The 24,947-nt window shown below is 34.2% G+C and overlaps 2 long non-coding RNA genes across 2 annotated transcripts; both read right to left on the reverse strand.

Moving 5' to 3' along the window:
- Positions 1–2,297: 2,297 nt before the first annotated feature.
- LOC127712357 (uncharacterized) lies at positions 2,298–3,390 on the reverse strand. The gene is made up of 2 exons (XR_007987054.1): positions 3,301–3,390; positions 2,298–2,667 (listed from the first exon to the last, which is right to left on the reverse strand). It is a non-coding gene; the product is annotated as an uncharacterized LOC127712357 (long non-coding RNA).
- A 5,460-nt stretch (positions 3,391–8,850) lies between these two features.
- On the reverse strand, positions 8,851–10,005 carry LOC127712356 (uncharacterized). Its single transcript, XR_007987053.1, has 2 exons — positions 9,854–10,005; positions 8,851–9,220 (listed from the first exon to the last, which is right to left on the reverse strand). It is a non-coding gene; the product is annotated as an uncharacterized LOC127712356 (long non-coding RNA).
- Positions 10,006–24,947: the final 14,942 nt, after the last annotated feature.

Below are 24,947 nucleotides of genomic sequence, written 5' to 3' on the forward strand. Positions count from 1 at the left end.
AGTAAGATCAATGTATAATTGAGATAGATGTAGAGTTTGATGAAAATCAAAGTTGATTTGAAAAAGTTATAAAAATAATTAAAGTTGACTATCTGAATTTAACCAATTTAAAAATCACTTTTTTTTATCTATTAATTTAAACCTTAAATTTGACAGCAATACACCAAACTACATAATGACCTGGGATTCAGTAAGATCAATATACAACTGAGATAGCTGTATAGTTATATGAAAATCCAAGTTAATTTGAAAAAATAATAAACAAATTTAAAGTTGACTAGCTGAATTCAGTCCCACTGAAAATTCTAGCTTTTTTTTTTACCTAATAATTGAATTCAGAAATTTGACAGCTATACACTAAACTACATAACGACCTGGGATTCAGTAAGGTCAATGTATAATTGAGATAGCTGTATAGTTTTATGAAAATCCAAACTGATTTGAAAAAGTTATAGAAATAATTAAGGACGACTATCTGAATTTAGTCAAAACTGAAAATTCTTACTTTTTTTTACCTATTAATTTACTTCCTTAATTTCCCAGCAATGAACCAACTACCAAATAACCTGGAATTTTGTAAGATCAATATTTAATTTAGATAGATGGGCTGATTTAGACCAGTTGAGACTAAACTTGAAGGTCAAGACTAGTCTAGACAGGTCGAGACTGGTCGAAAATGAGTCGAGACTGGTCGAGACAGGTCAAGACTGGTTGAGACTGGTCGAGACAGGTCGAGCCTTGGTCGAGACCATTTCAGACTACACCAAGATCATTAATTACTGAATCAGACTTATTAAGTAAAGTCGAGACCAAAGTCGAGTACAGTTAAGTACTGTTGAGACAAGTCGAGTAAAATCTGTGCTCGACTTTACTAGACTCTGAGCAGTTTGTAGTGTTTGTCAAAGACTCTTTTTAACTCCACGTAAAAAATTCATTATTACGATTTCCGAAAAAGTTGCATATATATATATATATAATAATTTGTTTCATATATATGAATGCAAGTTCGTATTAATTATACTTTAAATTCGAATTAATAAAAAAAACTTTCAATAATTATGGAATATGCAGAACTCGTTAATAAGATTAATATGCTAATGGAATAAGAATAAAACTATCTCATATGACTACATGCAAATGGATAAAATAGGACTCTATGTGTTATGGTTTTCAAGCTCAGTACAAAAAAATAATAATCGTTTGAATATTGAAAAAACATATTACCTTCTGGTTGCAGAACGATACAAATAGTAAGCACCTTCACCATGAAAGAAAACTAAAATGAGACTTATACTATTTTAACCTACAAATTTGCCAATATTTAAGTTTGATAATTAAAACGGTTATAAACAATTTCTTCCTCCTATTTCTTCCATTTTTTGTATAATGATACACAGTTTCATATGGCCCCTTTTTGTCCCTAAATCATACAAAAAATATTTAAGAGTAACAACCCGAAATATTAATCTGGAATCAGTACTTATGTACATCAATACGTTAAATTACGGAATATAAATGACATGGTTACACAAAAAAGTGGATAATAACAATTATAGTGATACCACTTATACAACCAAATTGTTTTTGGACATATATATAACTTGAAATCTCAAATTGACAATGCGGCAATCATTGCATACATGTTTTATCTTTTCAAATGTTTATCAGTCATCTATTTCAAATAACCAATAGCTAAATAAGGAGATGTGGTATGATTGCCAATGAGACAACTATCCAACAGAGTTCAAATAATTTGGCTTAATCAGTTAAAGGTCACTGTATAGACTTCAACACATACCCATACATTGTCTTCATGCAGCACATGAAAAGGCGGAGATGTGGGTTCATGGCTTGCCAGGCATACAAGAAATTTATATGAAAGTTCTTCAATCTAAATATATTTGTTAAATCTCATTTCTGCTGCGAATTTCTTCGCAATAAATAAGTTCCAAGTTTCAGAGGAAAGTAAGTTATCGATAATTTTCGTTTCATGATGGGAAGTTGTCATAGACTGTAAATACATTTTAAGTAAACAAACACATATGCACTTTCATGGTATTAAAATCTGTCGATACCTATAGTTTGGCATTGCACAAGGTCATTTTTTTCTCTGACTGTTAATGACGTCTTTACACTTAATTCATTGGATGTTGGATGTGAACATATTGATTTTTTAGTCTTAGACACATGATTTGTTTTATTAATTGTTATTGGCTAGCTGTCAGTAACTGCGAGTGTCACGGATAGACGAGAGCTGACTTAGGAGTTTGTACTTACAGATAATAAATGACTACTACTTTAAACAAAATAACAATTTAATTAGGTACAAATTTACAAATATAAATAGATGAAATCAAATGAAATAATACTGTCAAATGTTTAATGAACTGTTCCTTCTTCTTTATATTAAACTATGAAATCTGGATAAACGATACTACGGAATTTTACGTATTTGGTTTTCGGTAACTACACAAAACTGGCCCAACATAAGCGGTGTACACATTACGGCTGCCCTATTGTCTAGACTCGACTCCAAATATTCTATGTTGCCAAACTATTGATGATAAACACGGAACGCCGCACTGTCAACAGGTTTCACCACCATCTGTACTATATCTCCATACTTTACAATACAAAACTACATACACCTAGCCCGCAAACTGGGACCTATTGAAATACATACTGTACGTTAAGATACAATACTATACTTAAGAAATATACATATGTTTATGCATTACACATGTCGCATAAATAATGACAAATACTTAGTACGACTACTTATGTTCAATCTATAGAAGATTATAGCATATTGAATAATGCATTACTTATACACAAATAATTACGGCATATCGTATAATGCCTTACTTTACACAATACAAACTACGGCATATCGTACAATGCCTTACTTTACAAGTCACATAATTGACTTTATTGTATACTATCATTATACAATTACTACACACAATATACAGCTTTTAACGCTGAATATACATTTATGCTTATACGTTGCATATTACTTTACATACTTATGGAGATACATACATCATTGCATTATCGTACGCAAACGTTCCTAAAATACCAAACAATTTCGATACTCGAATATTTACTACAGCCGGAAACATATAACCGTGTTAAACTTTCATTATAATGAACATTAATTAACTTATTACATTTATAAAATAGCAATGTCAAAAATTACAATTACAATTGAAATAATTATTCTATATTTGCGTTGTTGCAGAAAACTGAACACTTTAGAACGAATAATGATTAAATAAATAAGAATAAATTGAATCCTACCTCAGAAATCCAGTGTGTGTGTCCACGCCACATTGTAAACTAACTTTATACAAACATTTCTGACCACACCTTGACTCGTTAAGGTGTTACCTGAGAGTGAATAATCAGCTCATCAAATACAGGTATCACTGTCACTCAACCCGTTCGACAAGTTTACAAGTAAATGCCCAAGTAAATAGTGGACACTACTTAATTAATTAGATGTAAAATGTGGACATGTATTATACACCGAAGTCTGCAGAATATAGCATTTATAAGATACTGACGTTCTGCAAATGGAAATAGAATTAACAACCAAAATAACAACATATATGTGAGTAAACAAAGTCACCCTGTGACAGTTCCTCCCCACAAAAAGAAGTACGAAGTACTGATAATAAAAAATATATATAAACAGAAATAGATTTACATACAAAAACCCATCAATGCAAATAAACTAGTCCAAATCAAAAGACAAACTAATCATACTAACGACACTACCGGACAGTACTCGACTCTTGACCAGGTCTAAATAAAATACCAACCGACCCTTACAACAAATCGACATATACTCACCTAAAAGATGAATAAGGATCATTATCAGGTCTTGTCGCCTCATAACTTAAACCTATTCAAAGTGTTATGTCACGACATATCCTGCCCACAACATCACGGTTTGTCACCATTTCAAATCTAGTCCTGTGATATTTAGACTGTTCAACAAAATAAAACTAACACTATCAAATCTTCACTACTTACTATTCATTATAAAACAAAACACTGTAATATTTACATCCTAAACTCTACTGAGATAATCTGCACCCACATTATCTATACCTTTAACTGCTACAATTCTAAATCTGTAAGGCTGTAGAGCTAATGCCCACCTCATAAGTCTAGCATTCTCTACTTTCTTCTTATTAAGATAAGTAAGTGGCTGGTGGTCAGTCTCAAGTATAAATTCTCTACCGTATAAATACCTCTGAAATTTCTGCACAGCCCAAACGATGGCTAAACACTCTTTTTCAATAGTGGAATAAGCCACTTCACTCTTCTTAAGTTTCCTACTTGCATATGCAATAGGTATCTTGGAGTTCTCTTGATACTGCATCAGTACTGCCCCAATCCCTCTATCTGATGCATCAGTCATCAGAACAAAAATCTGAGTGAAATCTGGTAATTTCAATATAGGAAACCTAACTAAAGCACACCTTAAAGACTGAAATGCATTCTCCTGTGCATTTTCCCAAACAACAGTACTAGGCTGTCCTTTCTTCGTCAGATCAATAAGTGGAAGTGCAATACAGGAGAAGTTTGGAATAAACTTCCTGTAAAACCCAACTAATCCAAGAAAAGACCTTACCTGTTTCTTTGTAACTGGTCGTGGAGCTTCTTCTATCGCTTTAACCTTGTCTGGATGAGGTTTAAGTTTGTCATCACCGACAAAATGACCCAAACACTCTAGACTACCATAACCTATGGAACACTTACTAGGTCTAGCTGTAAGATTTGCCCCTTTAAGTCTGACCAAAAGTTCATACAGTACCTCTAAATGTTGCTCAAATGTCAAGGTGAAGATGATTATATCATCTATGAAATTATCTATATTCTCCATACCTTTTAACAATATTCTCATTAATCTGCAAAAAGAAGCTGGTGCAGTAACCAGTCCAAACGGCATTCTACGAAACTGAAACAAACCTTTAGGTGTTTGAAAAGCGGTTTTCGGTTTGGCATCCTCTGATAACGGTAACTGCCAATATCCTTTTGATAAATCGATTCGTGAAAAGTACTTATGTCCTGCTAACTTAGAAAACATCTCTTCTGCATTCCCCATCGGTTCAGCGTCAAACAAAGTCTGGCTAATTAACGACCTAAAATCAATACAAAATCGATTTGTATTGTCCTTCTTCTTAACAATGACGATCGGTGACGCATAAGGACTCGTAGATGCTTCTATAACTCCAAGGTCTAACATTTTACTAACCTCAGCATTTACTGTGTCTAACATACTATATGGAATAGGATACGGTTTCATCCTTATAGGCGTTTCACTGGACAATTTAATGTCATGCTCCAGAAGATCGGTACATCCTGGAGAATCAGTAAAGACTTCAGGAAATGAAAACAGCAATTTCTTTACCTGTAATATCTGATTTTCATCCAAGTCTGGATTAACATCAATATGACTAGCATTCTCACCTGAATCAGTAAAAGGTATTTCATGAATCTCATCATAAACATCCACTTGGTCACTATCAGTATCTATCACTGCAGAACTTACCACTGTTAAATCATCATCTACGTCACACCTTTCCACATACCTTTTCAATAAGTTTGCATGGAACGTTTTAATCTTCCCATTCATCTGTATTCTGTAGTCTACCTTACCAAATTTCTCAGTAATAGTAAAAGGACCTTTCCACTGCATCAACAGTTTATTCTTATCCGTAGGTAAGAGCACAAGAACCTTTTCACCTACCTTCATATGTCTTTGCTTGGTCGATTTATCATAATATACCTTATTCTTCTTTGATGCAGACGCCAAATTACTTCGAGCAAGCTCACAGGTAGCTTCTTATCTCTCTCTTAAATCTATCACGTACTGATATGTAGACTTTACCTCAGGATCGTCTATCTCTTTAGTCCATAGCTCCTTTAATATTGCCATAGGTCCCCTCACCTGTTTACCATACACGAGCTCAAATGGCGAAAACTTCAGACTCTCCTGTGGAACTTCCCTGTATGCAAACAGTAATGCATTTACATACCTGTCCCAATCTTTAGGTCGTTCATGACACATTCTCTTCAACATCAGTTTTAGACTTCCATTGAACCTCTCTACTAACCCATTACACATAGGATGATAAACAGTTGTAGTTAACTGTCTAAGCGATATGAGTCTACTTACCTCAGCCATAAGCTTAGATGTAAACTGACTTCCCATATCAGTTAACATTTCCTGTGGAACTCCTACTCTAGAAAATATATCTACTAATGCCTCAGCAACACTCTCTGTCTCAATATCCTTCAAAGCTATTGCTTCAGGATAACGTGTAGCATAATCTACCAAAGTCAGTATATATCTACTACCTCTGTCTGTTCTAGGAAAAAGAGGTCCAATGAGATCAACTGCTACGCGTTTAAACGGCTCATCTATCAACGGCATAGACTGTAAAGGTACCTTACCTATTTTTCCTTTAGGAACTGTACGCTGGCATATGTCACAAGACTGACAAAATCGCTTAACATCCGCCGAAACACCTGGCCAATAAAAAGCTGATAATACTCTATCAAGTGTACGCTGTGTACCCATGTGACCTGACATAATCGACTCATGTGCTACTCTCGTCACTGTCTCGCGATGAAACTTCGGAACTACTAACTGAGTACAACTTATCCTATCAGGTTTTGACGACGAAAACTGTCTGTATATCATACCTCTTTTTAAAATCCACTTTACTTGTCCATTCTTCCGTGTAACTGTATCACCCGTTAATACATACCTTCTTATTTTATCCAACGTTGTATCTTCTAGTTGAGCTTTCTTGATTACATTTGGATTTACCTCATCTGTGATGATATCTTTTACCTTCAGTTGCACAAACGGCTTACTTTTGTTTCTTACCTGTTCTCTTGTCTCAACAGCTCCCGTTTGTTGCCACAAAGGATCAGGCTTTCCTGGTTCTATAGCGTCCTCTACATTACCAATTATCAAGTCATACACAGGATTAGCCATACACCATCCTTCAAATTCTCCCTGTAAATATGGTGTATCTATATCAATTCTAGCTATTGGCACTTCAACTCTGGTTCCATCTGCCAAAATACATACCTGTTTTCCACCCGTTAATGACTCATTGCCAACCATATCACGTTTAACCACAATACCACTGCAATCAGTATCTCGTAAAACCGTGACTGGTTTACCATCAACATAACCTGAACTTACAGGCATACTTACATTTGCGGTTGACTGACAAGACAACGGAAGTGTACTTGTACAACCAGTAGGAATAGCATCTACTATAGAATCTGTAGGTATAGTACAGGTATTACATACTTTACCTTTAAAATTCTTTCTATCGTCTGACGATCCACTGTTGGTCTTTTGTAGATTAACTCTACAATCCGTTGCAATATGTCCATTCTTACCACACCTAAAGCACTTTCTGTCCCTATTAGGTACAAATGAAGTACGTTCTGTTGGTTTTATACTTCTCTGTTCTTTCTTTGTACTATAATCAACTAGTTTCGAACCACTTTGGTTTCTTACTGAAGATGTGTTTGACTGATTACCTTTATCTATAAGATTGGAAGCACTTGTTTGTCTTGCCTCACGATACTGATCAGCTAAAGCTACCATTTTCTCTAAAGAATCTGGTATTCTCTCTTTTAAAAACAAAGACAAGTCCTTCGAACATTTATGTAGAAACTGATCCCATATAATCAAGTCATACAAACTTATATAAGTAGTATCTGTATGTGCCATATCAATCCAACGCTTAAAATAGCTATCTAATCTAACAGAAAACTGTATAAAAGTCTCACCTGGCTCTGGTCTACAACTTCTAAATCTACGTTTAAATCCTTCTTCAGTCATATCATACCTTTTTAGTAGAGCATCTTTCAAAGCTGGATAATCAAGAGCTTTATCAACCGGCATAAGTGCATATACATCAAGAGCCTTGCCCTTCAATAACGCACTAAGATGAGTGGCCCAAATATCAGGTTTCCACTTTTGAGCAGTAGCATAACGCTCAAATCTCCTAAGATAACTATCTATCTCATCCTTACCTTCTTCAAAAGCTGGAATTTTAGGTCCACGAACTGTATCATGTGACCCCCCTGTACTTACTAATTGTGGTAACTCAGCTTGTTTACTTAACTCTTCCATTTTCTGACTATGCGTCAACTTTTGTAGTTCCAATTCATTCTCAACCTTAGCTTTCTCAATCAAAACTTTTTCTATAGCTGCTTTTCTATCTCGTTCGTCTTTCTGTTCTTGCCTTAAAGCAGCCCTTTCATCTCGGACCCTATCCTGCTGATCTTTAACAAACCTTCTCAACTCATCATCTTCATACCCTAATGAAGTACCCAAATCTCTAATCTGTTGAATCTGTTCCATTTTGAACAGTCAACAAACCAAACACCAATTTCAAAAAACAAAACGCCAGCACTCAATGTACCTACTGCAACCCTCAGTGTACTACAATCAATTACTAAATATATGTAAGTACCGATACTCACAGTTTACAATGTAGAGCAGAAACAACACCAAACCTCCAAGGCACGAACCAACATAGACACAACTGTGAAATCAAGGTCCCAAATATTCAGTTCTCCTCACAAACACCTGAAACTATATAATTCAAACATATAATAAAACAATACAAATGGAAAAATACATGGTGAAAAAAAAATACAATCAAAAATACATAAGATTGAAAATTTAAATTTAATGAAAACTCTCTAAGCCTTTTAAACAAATCCCACTTCTGACACCAATTGTCACGGATAGACGAGAGCTGACTTAGGAGTTTGTACTTACAGATAATAAATGACTACTACTTTAAACAAAATAACAATTTAATTAGGTACAAATTTACAAATATAAATAGATGAAATCAAATGAAATAATACTGTCAAATGTTTAATGAACTGTTCCTTCTTCTTTATATTAAACTATGAAATCTGGATAAACGATACTACGGAATTTTACGTATTTGGTTTTCGGTAACTACACAAAACTGGCCCAACATAAGCGGTGTACACATTACGGCTGCCCTATTGTCTAGACTCGACTCCAAATATTCTATGTTGCCAAACTGTTGATGATAAACACGGAACGCCGCACTGTCAACAGGTTTCACCACCATCTGTACTATATCTCCATACTTTACAATACAAAACTACATACACCTAGCCCGCAAACTGGGACCTATTGAAATACATACTGTACGTTAAGATACAATACTATACTTAAGAAGTATACATATGTTTATGTATTACACATGTCGCATAAATAATGACAAATACTTAGTACGACTACTTATGTTCAATCTATAGAAGATTATAGCATATTGAATAATGCATTACTTATACACAAATAATTACGGCATATCGTATAATGCCTTACTTTACACAATACAAACTACGGCATATCGTACAATGCCTTACTTTACAAGTCACATAATTGACTTTATTGTATACTATCATTATACAATTACTACACACAATATACAGCTTTTAACGCTGAATATACATTTATGCTTATACGTTGCATATTACTTTACATACTTATGGAGATACATACATCATTGCATTATCGTACGCAAACGTTCCTAAAATACCAAACAATTTCGATACTCGAATATTTACTACAGCCGGAAACATATAACCGTGTTAAACTTTCATTATAATGAACATTAATTAACTTATTACATTTATAAAATAGCAATGTCAAAAATTACAATTACAATTGAAATAATTATTCTATATTTGCGTTGTTGCAGAAAACTGAACACTTTAGAACGAATAATGATTAAATAAATAAGAATAAATTGAATCCTACCTCAGAAATCCAGTGTGTGTGTCCACGCCACATTGTAAACTAACTTTATACAAACATTTCTGACCACACCTTGACTCGTTAAGGTGTTACCTGAGAGTGAATAGTCAGCTCATCAAATACAGGTATCACTGTTACTCAACCCGTTCGACAAGTTTACAAGTAAATGCCCAAGTAAATAGTGGACACTACTTAATTAATTAGATGTAAAATGTGGACATGTATTATACACCGAAGTCTGCAGAATATAGCATTTATAAGATACTGACGTTCTGCAAATCGAAATAGAATTAACAACCAAAATAACAACATATATGTGAGTAAACAAAGTCACCCTGTGACAGCGAGCACTCTCTGATCTGTACTGTATGCCTTTTTGTTGTTAGGGATGTATGAATATCCTGCCTCGTCCGATCTGTGTTTTTAATAGATGTTTTTCTGCTCTGTATCTTTCTGATGAGTTGAGCCGTTTTTAACTGATTTTTCTAGTTTATTAGTTTGTTCTTATGTTATGCTGTAACACCAATGTTTCCGGTTAGGGGAGGGTTGAGCGCTCAAAACATGTTTAACCCCGCCACATTTTGTATATGCCTGTCCGAAGTCAGAAGCCTGTAGTGCAATGGCTGTCGTTTGTTCATGTCCGTCATATTTCTTTTTCGTAAAATGGTTTTATTATAAATAAAGGCAAGAGTAGTATACCCCTGTTCAATAGTCATGAATCGAGTAAACGAAAACAAATCCGGGTCTCAAACCAAAACCGAGAGAAACACATCAACTACAAGATGGAAACAACGGAACAACAGAAACACTGAACTGCAACAAAACAAACGCCAACAAACATAGAAACGGACTATCTGATAACAACTGCTATATTCCGGACTTGGTACAGGACATTTTAAGAAAAAATGGTGGGTTGAACCTGGTTTTATGGCTAGGAATACAGCTCACCTAAACACAAGAACACTTAGGACAGAGAAATACATAAATAAATAATAGAATAGTACATTACAACATGTAAACTACAGAAAAAAAACGGACACCCCCTATAAATTTAGGACAGTACATCAGCACACCACAAATGAATTATAAAATGTGCGTCACACGAATGTATCAACGCCATAAAACGTGACGTATTTTTTGTGACGTTTAGGCCGTTTGTTTTCTCAGTGAAATATTTCATATTTTTCATGTCGGCGTCTTTTATAGCCGACTATACGGTATGAGTTTTTCTCATTGTTGAAGGCCGTACGGTTGACTATAAATGTTAACATCCACTTCATTTGAACTTTGGTGGATAGTTGTCTCATCTGCAATCATATCACATCTCCTAATTTTTATAAAAATCAATGATCGACCACGTGTTGATCGTCTGTGCTTGATATAAAACGACTCATCATCTTAATTTACGCGATTTTTTCTCAAGACAGACAATTAAACATGTCTGTATACTTTATAAGTTTTATAAGATTTGTAATAGTTGTTATTACTTGTGTATGCATGGAAAAACAACGAAGATAACTATGATATTTACCGAACAAAATTGATACACATCCTTCCGGGGAATTCCTCCTCAAACACAGCCTACTTTTGTAACGATGGATTGTAACGTATAGCAACTTATATAACAGATAACTCAGAAATAGTAAATTTCTGAAGAAGCCTACATGAAATTTTTCTATAATATGTTATACATTTAGCATGAAAAAACGTATGTTGATCCAATTTTTTTTTAATTTTTTTTTTTTTATATTCTATAAGCATTTTCTATGAGCTTTCTTCTCATACTTTATTGCACAATTCTATCAAAAAGTTTACCTTCTATTCATATACGTTTGTTATTCTACTACGGGAAAACAAACGATAAGGACAACATCACGACCTAAAGAACAAGGAATAGAATGGAAAAATTGACCACGAACACGAAATAAACCAAAAGTGATAAAGAGATTTATTTCAGAAAAGTATAATTTATGTACTGAAAAAGTACGCTTAAAAAGTAAATACGGAAACATAAGTTTACAGTATCATTCTGCAATACATAAAAGGGATAACCAGATTCACTCAAGATAATGGACATTATTGTAATGCATTTCTGTTCTTCAATGTTTACTTAATTGTGTTATAACTCGTCTTACTATTTTTGATATGTACCACCTTTGATAAGTATTTAGTATTGTACTCGTACTATGAATAACAAATTTATTTTGTAAAAAAATGTTTCTGTACTCCTAACAACAAAATTAATTTAAATTTACCTGTGTACGTTAATTTATTTAACGCCATTTTGTCCTAGGTTAAAGTTGTCTTTTTGACATTGAAACATCTTTTTTATTTATATCGGTCATATATCAAACTTATTCGTTCAGTGTATATTTACTTGTTTTTGTGTATTGTCTTTATGATCGAGTTAAGCCATTTCAATTGATATTTTATTGTGTGTCTTTTTATGTTGTAATGTTATACCACTGTTTCAGGTTATGGTGATGGTTGGCGCCTGTTTAAAATCGCTGCATTTTTATGCACCTGTAAAAAGTCAGGATCCTGCTGTTCAGTGGTTGTCGTTTGTTGGTATGGTTCATAAGTGTTTCTCGTTTCTCGTTTTTTATATAGATCAAACTGTTGATTTTCCTGTTTCAATTGTTTTACACTAGTCTTTTTGGGGCCCTTTATAGCTTGCTGTTCGGTGTGAGCCAGGGCTCCGTGTTAAAGGCCGAACTTTGACCTATAATTGTTTACTTATTACACAATGTGACTTGGATTAAAAGTTGGCTCATTGTCACTCGTACCACATCTTCTTATTTATAATTACAAAAACACTAAGATCCGACTCCTTTGAAAATAAAGAAGTACAAACACAGACAAACAACGATTAACAATACATTGTTCAGAGAGTCTTTCATGGCTGATCTTTTCCTTCTTGTTTATGCGCGAGTACTCGCATTAACTGGAGGCTAGTTCATAGCCGAGTTTATAGAGTAGTCTTCAAACATTACACTATAATATTTTTAGATCAGTCTTATAGCATGACACGAGGTTCAAGAACGTTTGCTCATATCTTTCGTTTACTCCAATATATATAAGTTTTAAATCATATATATGACTGTGAATTCATTTATTATCGTGGGTACTAAGTTTCGTAGACTGAGAAAAAAATTGCAATTTGGTGGTTTTTGACAAGAGTTCATCTAAACCAATTAAAAAATGTGAATGTCATTGAACATTTAAATTTATTGTTTATCTATACCCACAAAATTCAACGAATACTTTTATTTACACAGTGTGCTAGTGACCTAATACGATATATATGGGGTCTGTAAATTCCATATGGGGTTCGAGCTTTGATCGATCTCACCCCATATGGAATTTACTGACCCCATATATATCGTATTAGGTCATTAGCAAACTGTATAACAAATTTATCTTACCGGCTAATGTGGCATTTAGACTAGTGGCCTATCAAAGTGATCAAGTCTTCAATATAAAGAACCTACTTCAATAAGTCTATATAAAAACAAAAAGCCAACAATAACAACTTGTTAGCTTTAATGTGTTTTCTGCATTTATTTCAATCGTTCATCATCAATTTCTTTATCTGTTGTCCGGGCGAAACATTTTAGATTTTTGTTCAACGCCGTGTTTTTTTTAAAGAGACGTACATGTAGCACCACTACTAAATTTGTATTAAAATTAACCACGCCTACTAACCCCATATTAAATATACACGGTCTCCATGCGGTCGCTTTTAACCAATGATATTCCTAGAAATGTATAGAAGGTAAGATAATAATGAATTCACCTTATGATTTAATGAAAAATGTGTGACCTTATTAAATCAAAAATGCTGATTTGAGTAATACTTGCCTATCCTTATAATTTGTCCTCTTTTTTTTCTCTTTATGCTAAAAATGTTAATACCGTTTATCTCAAACAATTCAGTTTTTACCCCCCTTTTTTATGGTGTATTTTAAACAAGTATTATTCATTTTATGTAAAATTTCAAAACATTCTATGGAGTAGTGTATTAGTATAAAAATGAGGAGATGTGGTATGATAGCCAATGCGACAACTCTCCAGAGTTCGAATGAAAAAGATATATTTTATAGTGTGTTTTTCTATGTTGTGATGTTATACTATTGTTTCAGAAAAGGGAGAAGGTTTGGTACCATTAAAACGTTTTATCCCGCTTCAAATGTTTGCACCTGTCCTAAGTCAGGAATCTGATTACAGTAGTTGTCGTCTGTTTATGTAGTCAATACGTTTTTCTCGTTTCTCGTTTTTATAAAGATTAGACCGTTGGTTTTTCCGTATGAATGGTTTTACACTAGTAATTTTTTGGGGCCTTTTATAGCTTGCTGTTCGGTGTGAGCCAATGCTCCGTGTTGAAGGCCGTACCTTGACCTATAATGGTTTACTTTTATAAATTGTAACTTGGATGGAGAGTTGTCTCATTGGCACTCATACCACATCTTTCTGTATCTATATATGTACTCATACGTCACCGTGCGGCCTTCGATGATGCGAATACCCCATACCGTGTAATTAGCAATAAAATCTCCGGCATAAAAATGTGAAACAATTAAAACAAAAGAAATAGCGGCAAAACTTATAACAATACAGTTTACGAAAAACGAATACTAGTATGACATAATGAACCAACGACAACCACTGAATTATATGCTCTTGATCTGGGAAAAGCACATTACGAAAACGGTTTGGTTAAGTTCACTCAGCCTGATTATAGTAAGGCTATTTATTATCTTCGAAATATATTCCAAAGTATTATTATTGTGAACAAATATCTATTTGTTGAGAGGAATTATCTTTGGTAATGTGGACGTTTAGAAAATATTTCAAGGAAAAATGAGTTAAGCCCTTTTCAACTGATTTTTTAAGTTTGTTCTTATGTTGTACTGTAACACCACTGTCCCAGGTTAGGGGGAGGTTTTTACGCAGCAAACATGTTAAAGCCCGCCACATTACGTATCTGCCTGTCCCAAGTCAGGTGGCTGTAATTCAAAGGTTGTCGTTTGTTGCTGTTTATCATATTTGTTTTATCGTACATTGTTTTTCACCTAAATTAGGCCGTTAGTTGTCTCGTTTGAATTTTTTACATTTGTCATTTCAGGGCTTTTTCTAGTTTTCTATGCGGTATGGGTTTTGCTCATTGTTGAAGGTCGTACGATGACCTATGGATGTAGGTATAGATGTTGTTAACTTCTATATCAATTGGTCTCTGGTGGATAGTTGTCTCATTGGCAATTATACCACATCTTCTTGTTTTTATATTTCTTTCTTTACCTATCACTTTGTTTTTTAATTACAAGTGTATTTATTAGTTGCTTTGCGGACTGTATTGACTTCGTGTACAATTTGTAGAGCTGAACTTTACTAGAAAAGGGTTGATTTGAGATCGAATTTACATAATTGGTCAAGAAAGCAAATGACTACCGCTGTCTCAAAACTTTCAACGATGAGACACATTAGAGAGAGTTGAGTTCATTATTTTTGTCCATTGTTGCAAGAGTTTGTCTATCCTGCTACATTTCTGTAAATACAAACTAGAATAAGAAAAAAAAGTATATATATATATATATATCATTTAAATTATCGCTAAAATTTTTATGATAAAGCATTTGTTTGAATCAGCTTTGCAGTTTGTTTTTTCTGTTGATAGTCTGCAATCTGTTCTATTTTTTCAGAAGCTGGCAAAAAACAAAATGTTGAGAGAAACAACAAAACACAATATCGATAGAAACCAAAAAATAAGGAGATATGCTATGGTTGCCGGTGAGGCGACTTACACCTGAAATCAAAGGATGAAAAAGTAAATGAAAACTACAGGTGAACGACCGGACTTCAATACGTAATAAAAACATACCGTATAGTAAGCCATGAAAGGCATGACATCACAAAATGTAAAACAACCCAAAAGAGAAAACTTATAACCTGGTTTTGCCTTTCAGGTAGAATACTAGTATATAACTTTGAATTGTGATCGAAGTTAACTCAAATGGAGATGGTAACGTAATTTGATGATCTAGGCTCTCTATACGTTTTTCGATACGATTATGTAAAATTTAGTGTTTAAACTTGGAAGGTGTACAACCTTGGATATTGAAGGACGCCCATTTCTTGGACAACATGATGGTTATGTTAGTAAATATTCCACTCACCGACCGTGCAAGACCCTCATGGGTAGTCAAGGTCGTTGAAAACCACATTCGTCGATTCCACTCACCCTTTGGGGATAATCTCCTATGATCATTTGAAAATAAACGGATCGCAATAATCATGCGTTGGAAAATAAGCTATAAGCTAGAATAATAGTCCCAATTGCTCCAGAAAATGAAATGATGGCCTTTTATTATATAAATAGGAAAGATAAACGTTTTTTTTTTTTTGTCTCTACATCGCGTAATGATTATGGTATATTTACTATATTTATTTTACATTTTGATGATGTTGGTCAAGTTCATGATGTTAACATTATTATACAATTATATATACGAGGATATATTGATACGAAATAAGTATATTGACTGAGGAAGAAGTTCTATGTCAATATATTTCTTAAAAGTTCGATATATCCTCGTATCGACATCATAGAAAGTCTACACATTGTTATATTATTATTGTCAATATTCCACAAATTGTGCAGACATTCATTTGATTGGCTGTTACGAATGCGTCGCAGAGTGTTGAGTTTGTAGATTTCCATTTTTAAATAAACGTAACTGTGCAATATCACATGACTATCTGTTATTTTCAATCTCCCTTTGAAAATACATTTGAACATGTGACTCTTTCTGAACGAATTTAAGTAGTCAAAATATGCATAATTAAAAATGTATAACTATATCGCTTAAAAAAGGGACAAAAGATATCAGAGGGACAGTCAAACTCATAGATCGAAAACAAACTGACAACGCCATGGCCAAAAATAAAAAGACAAACAGACAAATGATAGTACAGATGACACAACATAGAAAACCAAAGACTAAGCTAACATATTTCAATTAAAAGGAGAAAACACAGACATCCGCCAAATTGGATTATCAAATTCATTCTGAAAACTCACATTAGTTTTTTTTTGTCTAGTCTCAATGCTAGTCGTGAAAACCCACAACCAATACTTCAAACAAATACAGTTTGAATTAATTGAAAAAAAAAAACAAAAATGCACAAATTTGGTGCAACAAATGAATACTAGTATTAAGTATTTCCGACATATTCGTATGATAAGATATGTTGGTTTTACATCAAGACATATGTAGACCTGTAGAAAATTAAATAAAGAAAAGTTAGACGCGGAATATACCAAGAAAACATTCAAATTTCATTAGACAAAGAGAATCTGGCATACGCCATGGCAAAAAAATAAAATAAACGAAAGCAGACGAAAAGAGAAACAAGTCCTCAAAACACTATATAGAAAACTAAAGACTGATCAACAAGAACTCAGCCAACAACTGGGGATGATCCTAATTACTCCGAAAAGACAGCAGAATCGGCTCCATTTATGGCACACGTTAGTACGCATTCGTAGATATGTCACATCTATGAAAATAAGAACAAATGAAAGTAAGACCTTATAAATTTATATCTTAACTATCAAAAGCTAGGGGTGCAAAGTTACTTCAATGAATACTTAAGGGGCGTTAAGCATTAACATTTGAGTTGGAAACTTGTTTTGTTTTGTATTTATGGCTAGAATATCATGAATAATGAACGGACATTTTAGAAAGTTATAAACCATGTCAGTACCGACTCATTGACTTCCGCTGATGATACTCTCGTTGACTAGCAGCTCACCAACAAGTCTACAAAACACTACACAGAAAGCTACATAGCAAACAATGGTATCCGATATTGGACTTGCACTCCGGAATGGTTAGAGGTTTCAATAAAAAAACAGTTCAATGATATACCCTTGCTCTATGAAACGGATGAAAAAAAACATAATACACATGAACAAGTAAATACACCAAAAAAATGTCGGAATGGTTGCAGAAACTGAACGCAAATTCAGACAACTGTACGTGCATATATGGCGCATGGTCACCTTTACTTTTAAATTGATGTCTGTATATATTTTATGTAAAATTGATGCATCATACATATACGGTAGGAAGACAATATGTTCAACAGTGCCACATCAGTTTGTACAAAAATTCAGAGCAGAAATAACGAAACATTTAAATGTTGTTTCAAACTACTAATGTATACATTACACAATTGATGATCCTTTGAGTACAAAACTATACCGTATTAGAGTTACTTGGAACACAGACATATCGTGCGAACAGGAAAGTAAAAACTCTATTGAAGTAACCATTGGAACAAGTCCATCATATAAAGAACGAAATAGCGATAGGGCAATACAATCGTCACGTTTGTCATATATATATATATATATATATATATAAACGCCTAAAAAGTGTACACAACAACACCAATAACAAAAAAGGAACTATAAATGTAATTATTTATAAATATTTCGGATAACAGATATCCTTCATCAGTAAATATGATTGTGATGTTGAATGAATCATATATCAGTCTACTTAAATTAAACTATAACAATCTTGAAATTTATACAATAAAAAAGTCAAACCGAACATCAGGTAAGACGCTTGCACATTTCTAAATATGTGTAAAACACGACATAGGTAATATGACTAATTACAGCAGAGAGTTCAAATATATGCTTTAAATAAAAATAATAATGTGCGATATGAACTAGCACAATTCTAAAGCTTTAACGGTGGCGACAGTTATGATGTTACAAGAACGATTGCGTCAATAAGAATTCCAAATAGACAGCACTGAACGATCTAAATTTGTAAATATTTCAAATTTGACAACGGTAGAGTAGTTACAACAGAGTCTGCGTATTTAAACATCGCAAACAAACGGCCGTTAAACATGATGATAAATTTTGACTAAGGTTAACTAGTTAAACGTGGCTTGGCACTTTTACATCCCTCAAAAAATTAAGCAATTTAAATTGGTATATTCAACAGATTTAAGAGATGAGTAAAGTAAAGAAATAGAAACAGAGACTGTAATAATAAGTAATATAACCCAAATGTGAAGCACTGCATGGAGTCGAACTACATCTTTTCATTTATCCCAATTGGTGCCAAAGTTGTTAATTTTCCTATTCAAAATCTTTCCCGAGTGAGTCTATCCTCCCTAGACCAAGCAGAGTTGTGGTCAATGATTGCAATGGTCAGTCGATTGAGATCTGCCTTAGTGTGGCCAGGGGATCTCAAATGTCGACTGAGAGGGAGGTCTTGCATTGGTAGTCGCTACCATGACCATTCATTCGTTTGTGAAACGGCTGTTCTGACTCGCCAGCATTCTGTTTACCACATTTACACTGTAGGAGATACACAACATTTGTAGTCTTGCAATTAACATTGCAAAATATGGTGTATTCTGTACCAGTGGAGTGACTGTTAAAAGTCTGGGTAACCAGTATTTGTTTGCAAGTCAGACATCGTTTGTTCCCGCAACCCTTGCAAGAGCCCACAGACGAAGAGCCTGCTTGAGAGGATAAATCAGCTCTCACCAGCAAGTCTTTAAGGCTTTTGGGCCTACGGAAAGCCAGTACAGGTGGTTCGGGAAAGATCTTGGATAGTTTAGGATGTTTTTCGATTTCTTTCCAATTTTCGCGGATTAGGTGAGATAAGTTGTCAAATTTTGGATGATAAGTCAACACAAAAGGCACCCTCCTGTTGACCTTTTTGACTTTATATTGTAAAAGTTCATCTCGGCTGATGTTGTTAGCACGAGAAAAACCTTTAAAAATGTCTTTTCTTTTGTAGCCCCGATGTTTTAGGTGACCGCGAAGTTCTTGTAGTCGTTTTTTGGCAATATCGTTGGTGGAGCAAATCCTTTTTATTCGTATGGCCTGGCTGTAGGGAATGCTCTTGGTGCAATGTTTAGGGTGACAACTCAAAGGAGATAGATATTGATGTTTGTCTGTGGGCTTGCAATACAGATCTGTAAATATGTTTCCATCCCTCACTTGCGTTGTAGTGTCAAGAAATGAGATCTTAGAGTCAGAGATTTCATATGTGAATTTTATTGAGGGATGGGCATCGTTGGCATGTTGAATGAACAAATTTAGTTCTTGTTCAGTATTATCCCACTTCATGTCAATATCATCGATAAATCGGAACCAAGAGAGGGGTTGATAAAGAGAAAAATTGAGAATTCTCTGTTCTAATTTCCCCATAAAAATATTGGCATAAGACGGGGCCATCTTTGTTCCCATTGCTGTTCCATTAACTTGGAGAAAGTGTTCACCATTGAATGTGAAGTTATTGCATTGTAATACCAAAGTTAGAAGCTGGATGAGACATTCAGTCGGTGGATGCAAGGTGTTACGAGAGTTCCAGACTTCCCTACAGGCTTCAATACCATCATCATGGGGGATGTTAGTATAGAGGGAGGTAACATCAAGCGAGACAAGGATCGTTTCAGGTGGGAGAGGGTTCAAAGATTCCATTTTCTTAAGATAATGTGTTGTGTCTTGTATATAGGATGGTAAATTTTCCACATGTGGTCTCAGATGAAAGTCAATAAATTCTGATATTTTCTCTGTAGGGTGGTCATTGGCGGAAACAATTGGTCTACCTGGATTATTGACTTTATGTATTTTGGGCAGAAGATAGAAACGCCCCGGCTTTGATTTTTCAGGTTTTAGATATTCAAATGTGTTTTCCTCAATATGTCCCTGTTCACACATGTTTTTCAGGTTTGTGGTGATCTCTTTGCTGAATTGAGGGGTGGGGTCAGAGTCTAATTTCTTATAAAATCTCTCATCAGAGAGTTGACGTTCTGCCTCTTGAATGTAATCACATTTGTCCATGACGACAACAGCGCTACCTTTATCTGCTGGTTTTATTATAATGTCGTCTCTGTTTTTAAGTAGCCGCACAGCTTCATTTTCTTCAGACGATAAATTGTTGAATGTTTGGGGAGTGGCAGTGGACAGATGTGTTACGTCGGATTTAATTTTGTCAATAATATGTTCTAAAGTAGCACATTTACTGGGTTTAGGAATCCATGAACTGTTTTTCCTGAATCTGGGAATATCGACATCTTCTTGGTCGTCATCTGAGTCGAGATCACTTGTGTCACTATCAGTGGTACTTTTTGTGGTGTCCTTGGAAAAATATTCCTTGATTCTGAGGGATCTTGCTAAATTGTCTAGGTCATCTTCCAAAAGTATAGAATCTATTTTGCCCGGCGTGGGACAAAAATTAAGACCTTTTGACAGTACCTTAGTCTCGGTATCCGACAAAGCAACTGAAGACAAATTGACTACAGTGTTTGTAGAGTTCATACAACTTTGTTTTTTTCTCCTGAATCGGCGATTCCGGGATTTTTTTCCGGTTATGATGGTACGATTGAGAGTTAAGGTGGTCTGCTCTCTTACAACAGTTTCTAAAAGTACGCCGTCTCGTTTAAATTTGTTAATTTGTTTTTTTGTGTAATTTCCGGGATTCAATGCGCAAGATGTCATGGAGGCGCTCGTTGATGGTGAGCAATTCAGGACCGGAAAGTTCTTGGCATGATTTGTTGTAAAGATGGTTATAACTAGTTTGTAAATTTAAATGTTTATGAGACGCTTCAGCGTGTAATAGATCCATCAATTTCACGGAACTACTGTGGAGAATATTATTCCATCTATCCATAAATCTAATAGATTTTTCACCGGTGGTAAGGGGTGGAGCTTTCAAAATAAGCCCCATCGGAACAATACCCTGAGACAGATAAGTTTTTAAATTTGATACATGATGTTCGGTTTTAACTATTTTAAGACTCAAAGCTCTAAGCTTTTTAAAAAAAGACATAGTTTGCCTGGTGGTAAGGCTGTAAGAAAAATCGGATCGCGTGATAAATCACTCGATACAGACTAAGAATACAAATATATATAAAACGTCTGAATAATAGTCAACGATTTTTCCCACGAGGGCGCTGGATCGTTACGAGTAACGATACATGTACACAATAAATAAATTATATAAACGCCTAAAAAGTGTACACAACAACACCAATAACAAAAAAGGAACTATAAATGTAATTATTTATAAATATTTCGGATAACAGATATCCTTCATCAGTAAATATGATTGTGATGTTGAATGAATCATATATCAGTCTACTTAAATTAAACTATAACAATCTTGAAATTTATACGATAAAAAAGTCAAACCGAACATCAGGTAAGACGCTTGCACAATTCTAAATATGTGTTAAACACGACATAGGTTATATGACTAATTACAGCAGAGAGCACGATGACCGTTCATTCGTTTGTGAAACGGCTGTTCTGTCACTCCACTGGTACAGAATACACCATAGTTTGCAATGTTAATTGCAAGACTACAAATGTTGTGTATCTCCTACAGTGTAAATGTGGTAAACAGTATGTTAGCGAGTCAGAACAGCCGTTTAACAAACGAATGAACGGTCATCGTAGCGACTACCAATGCAAGCCAGACCTCCCTCTCAGTCGACATTTGAGATCCCCTGGCCACACTAAGGCAGATCTCAATCGACTGACCATTGCAATCATTGACCACAACTCTGCTTGGTCTAGGGAGGATAGACTCACTCGGGAAATTTTTTGGATAAGAAAATTAACAACTTTGGCACCAAATGGGATAAATGAAAAGATGTAGTTCGACTCCATGCAGTGCTTCACATTTGGGTTATATTACTTATTATTACAGTCTCTGTTTCTATTTCTTTACTTTACTCATCTCTTAAATCTGTTGAATATACCAATTTAAATTGCTTAATTTTTTGAGGGACGTAAAAGTGCCAAGCCACGTTCAACTAGTTAACCTTAGTCAAAATTTATTATCATGTTTAACGGCCGTTTGTTTGCGATGTTTAAATACGCAGACTCTGTTGTAACTACTCTACCGTTGTCAAATTTGAAATATTTACAAATTTAGATCGTTCAGTGCTGTCTATTTGGAATTCTTATTGACGCAATCGTTCTTGTAACATCATAACTGTCGCCACCGTTAAAGCTTTAGAATTGTGCTAGTTCATATCGCACATTATTATTTTTATTTAAAGCATATATTTGAACTCTCTGCTGTAATTAGTCATATTACCTATGTCGTGTTTTACACATATTTAGAAATGTGCAAGCGTCTTACCTGATGTTCGGTTTGACTTTTTTATTGTATAAATTTCAAGATTGTTATAGTTTAATTTAAGTAGACTGATATATGATTCATTCAACATCACAATCATATTTACTGATGAAGGATATCTGTTATCCGAAATATTTATAAATAATTACATTTATAGTTCCTTTTTTGTTATTGGTGTTGTTGTGTACACTTTTTAGGCGTTTATATAATTTATTTATTGTGTACATGTATCGTTACTCGTAACGATCCAGCGCCCTCGTGGGAAAAATCTTTGACTATTATTCAGACGTTTTATATATATATATATAGAGAGAGAGAGAAGTCTATAAAATGGACCAACCAGCAAATTTACTATGTACCGGATCGTCTAGAATAGACGATACTGTGCAGATAAGGAAAACAATTATATAAGTCTAGAGATTTGCACAACGATACTAATATAAGATGGTATTATACGAAGATGTTGTTAATAAATCGTGTTGACAAATATATTTGTCAACACGATATATTTGTCAACACGATTTATTAACAACATCTTCGTATAATACCATCTTATATTAGTATCGTTGTGCAAATCTCTAGACTTATATATATATTTATGTTCAGAAAAAATCAGACGAACAGTCGTCAATTATACCCCTTGGTTTCTGCTGCATCTATTTTTGATATAGTTCTTATACAGGTCTATATATCTCTTTTGGTTGTTGTTGTTGCTATTGTTTTGATGCAGTGCTAATATCACACAGAAAGATAGAAATTTGACAATGCTACCATTGCTCAACAACAATAAAATCAAGTGATCTGGAAGGATCATCAGATCCTGAATCAACCGTACACCCGAGAAGACAATACAGCATAAATTATATTACACAAAACAAAAACGAATACAGCTGCTAATAAAGTGTATAAAAAACAGTTGTTTATTGTATTGTATGTTTGTTGTGAACTTATGTAGAAGATTACCGCTTAAGAGGGGAAAAGGGTAAACAAATATATATTTGCACCAATCTAGAACCCAAAATGTGAAGAACAAACTCATTTTGGTTCTCATTTCAACCCAAACATTGACATAAGTCTACCTGAACAAATTTAACAAGCTGTTCCTTAGGGTTATTGCCAAATTAATCAAACTTATGCTTATGAAGAAAATGAAGTCTTAGGGGTCCTATAATATGTACAATCGTTTATATGGCAAGTTATTTTTAATAGCTCCCTATTATTATCCGTGGTTTAGTCCTAATACATGTATGTACTGATTAGGCAAATATTTAAATTAAACCAAATGAACATTACTTTAAGCATGTTAAAGAGAGGGCGAGATACCAAAGGAATATTGAAAATAATAAGTTGAAGACAAACTGACAACGCCTTGGCAAAACTAAAAACGACCAAAAGACAAACAACCGTATACAAACTACAACCTAGAAAACTACAGAATGAGCAACACGAACCCAACAAAACAAATGGCGGTGATCTTAGGTACTCCGTAAGGGTTAGCAGACCCTGCTCCAAATCGGAAACCCGTCGTATTACTCTTATAAAATACGTTGATAAGCTACATCAAGTGATAAGACATCACGCATTAACGGATTGGCTCTGATAAAATCATTATTATACACAATAGAGCTTTCTTACAATTTGACGAAAGGTACGTACGCTTGACGAATCATACGAAAGACCCGTTTGAAATATCATGTGTATTTCAAACTGTTTTTCTTTCAGATATTAAATGCGTGTTTTTTTGCGATATGCTGAAATTTTTAAAGACTTGTTTCATTCAGAAATAACAGGATAAAGCATAGACTCTCAGTATAGTTGTAAGAATATAATACATGCTCCCTTTACGTTCGTTCGTATTTTTCATCAAAAGGCTCTAGATGGCGACATGTCAGTAACCCCCTTTTTATGATCCC

Source organism: Mytilus californianus, unplaced genomic scaffold (genome assembly GCF_021869535.1).
Source record: "Mytilus californianus isolate M0D057914Y unplaced genomic scaffold, xbMytCali1.0.p SCAF_8, whole genome shotgun sequence".
NCBI lineage: Eukaryota > Metazoa > Mollusca > Bivalvia > Mytilida > Mytilidae > Mytilus > Mytilus californianus.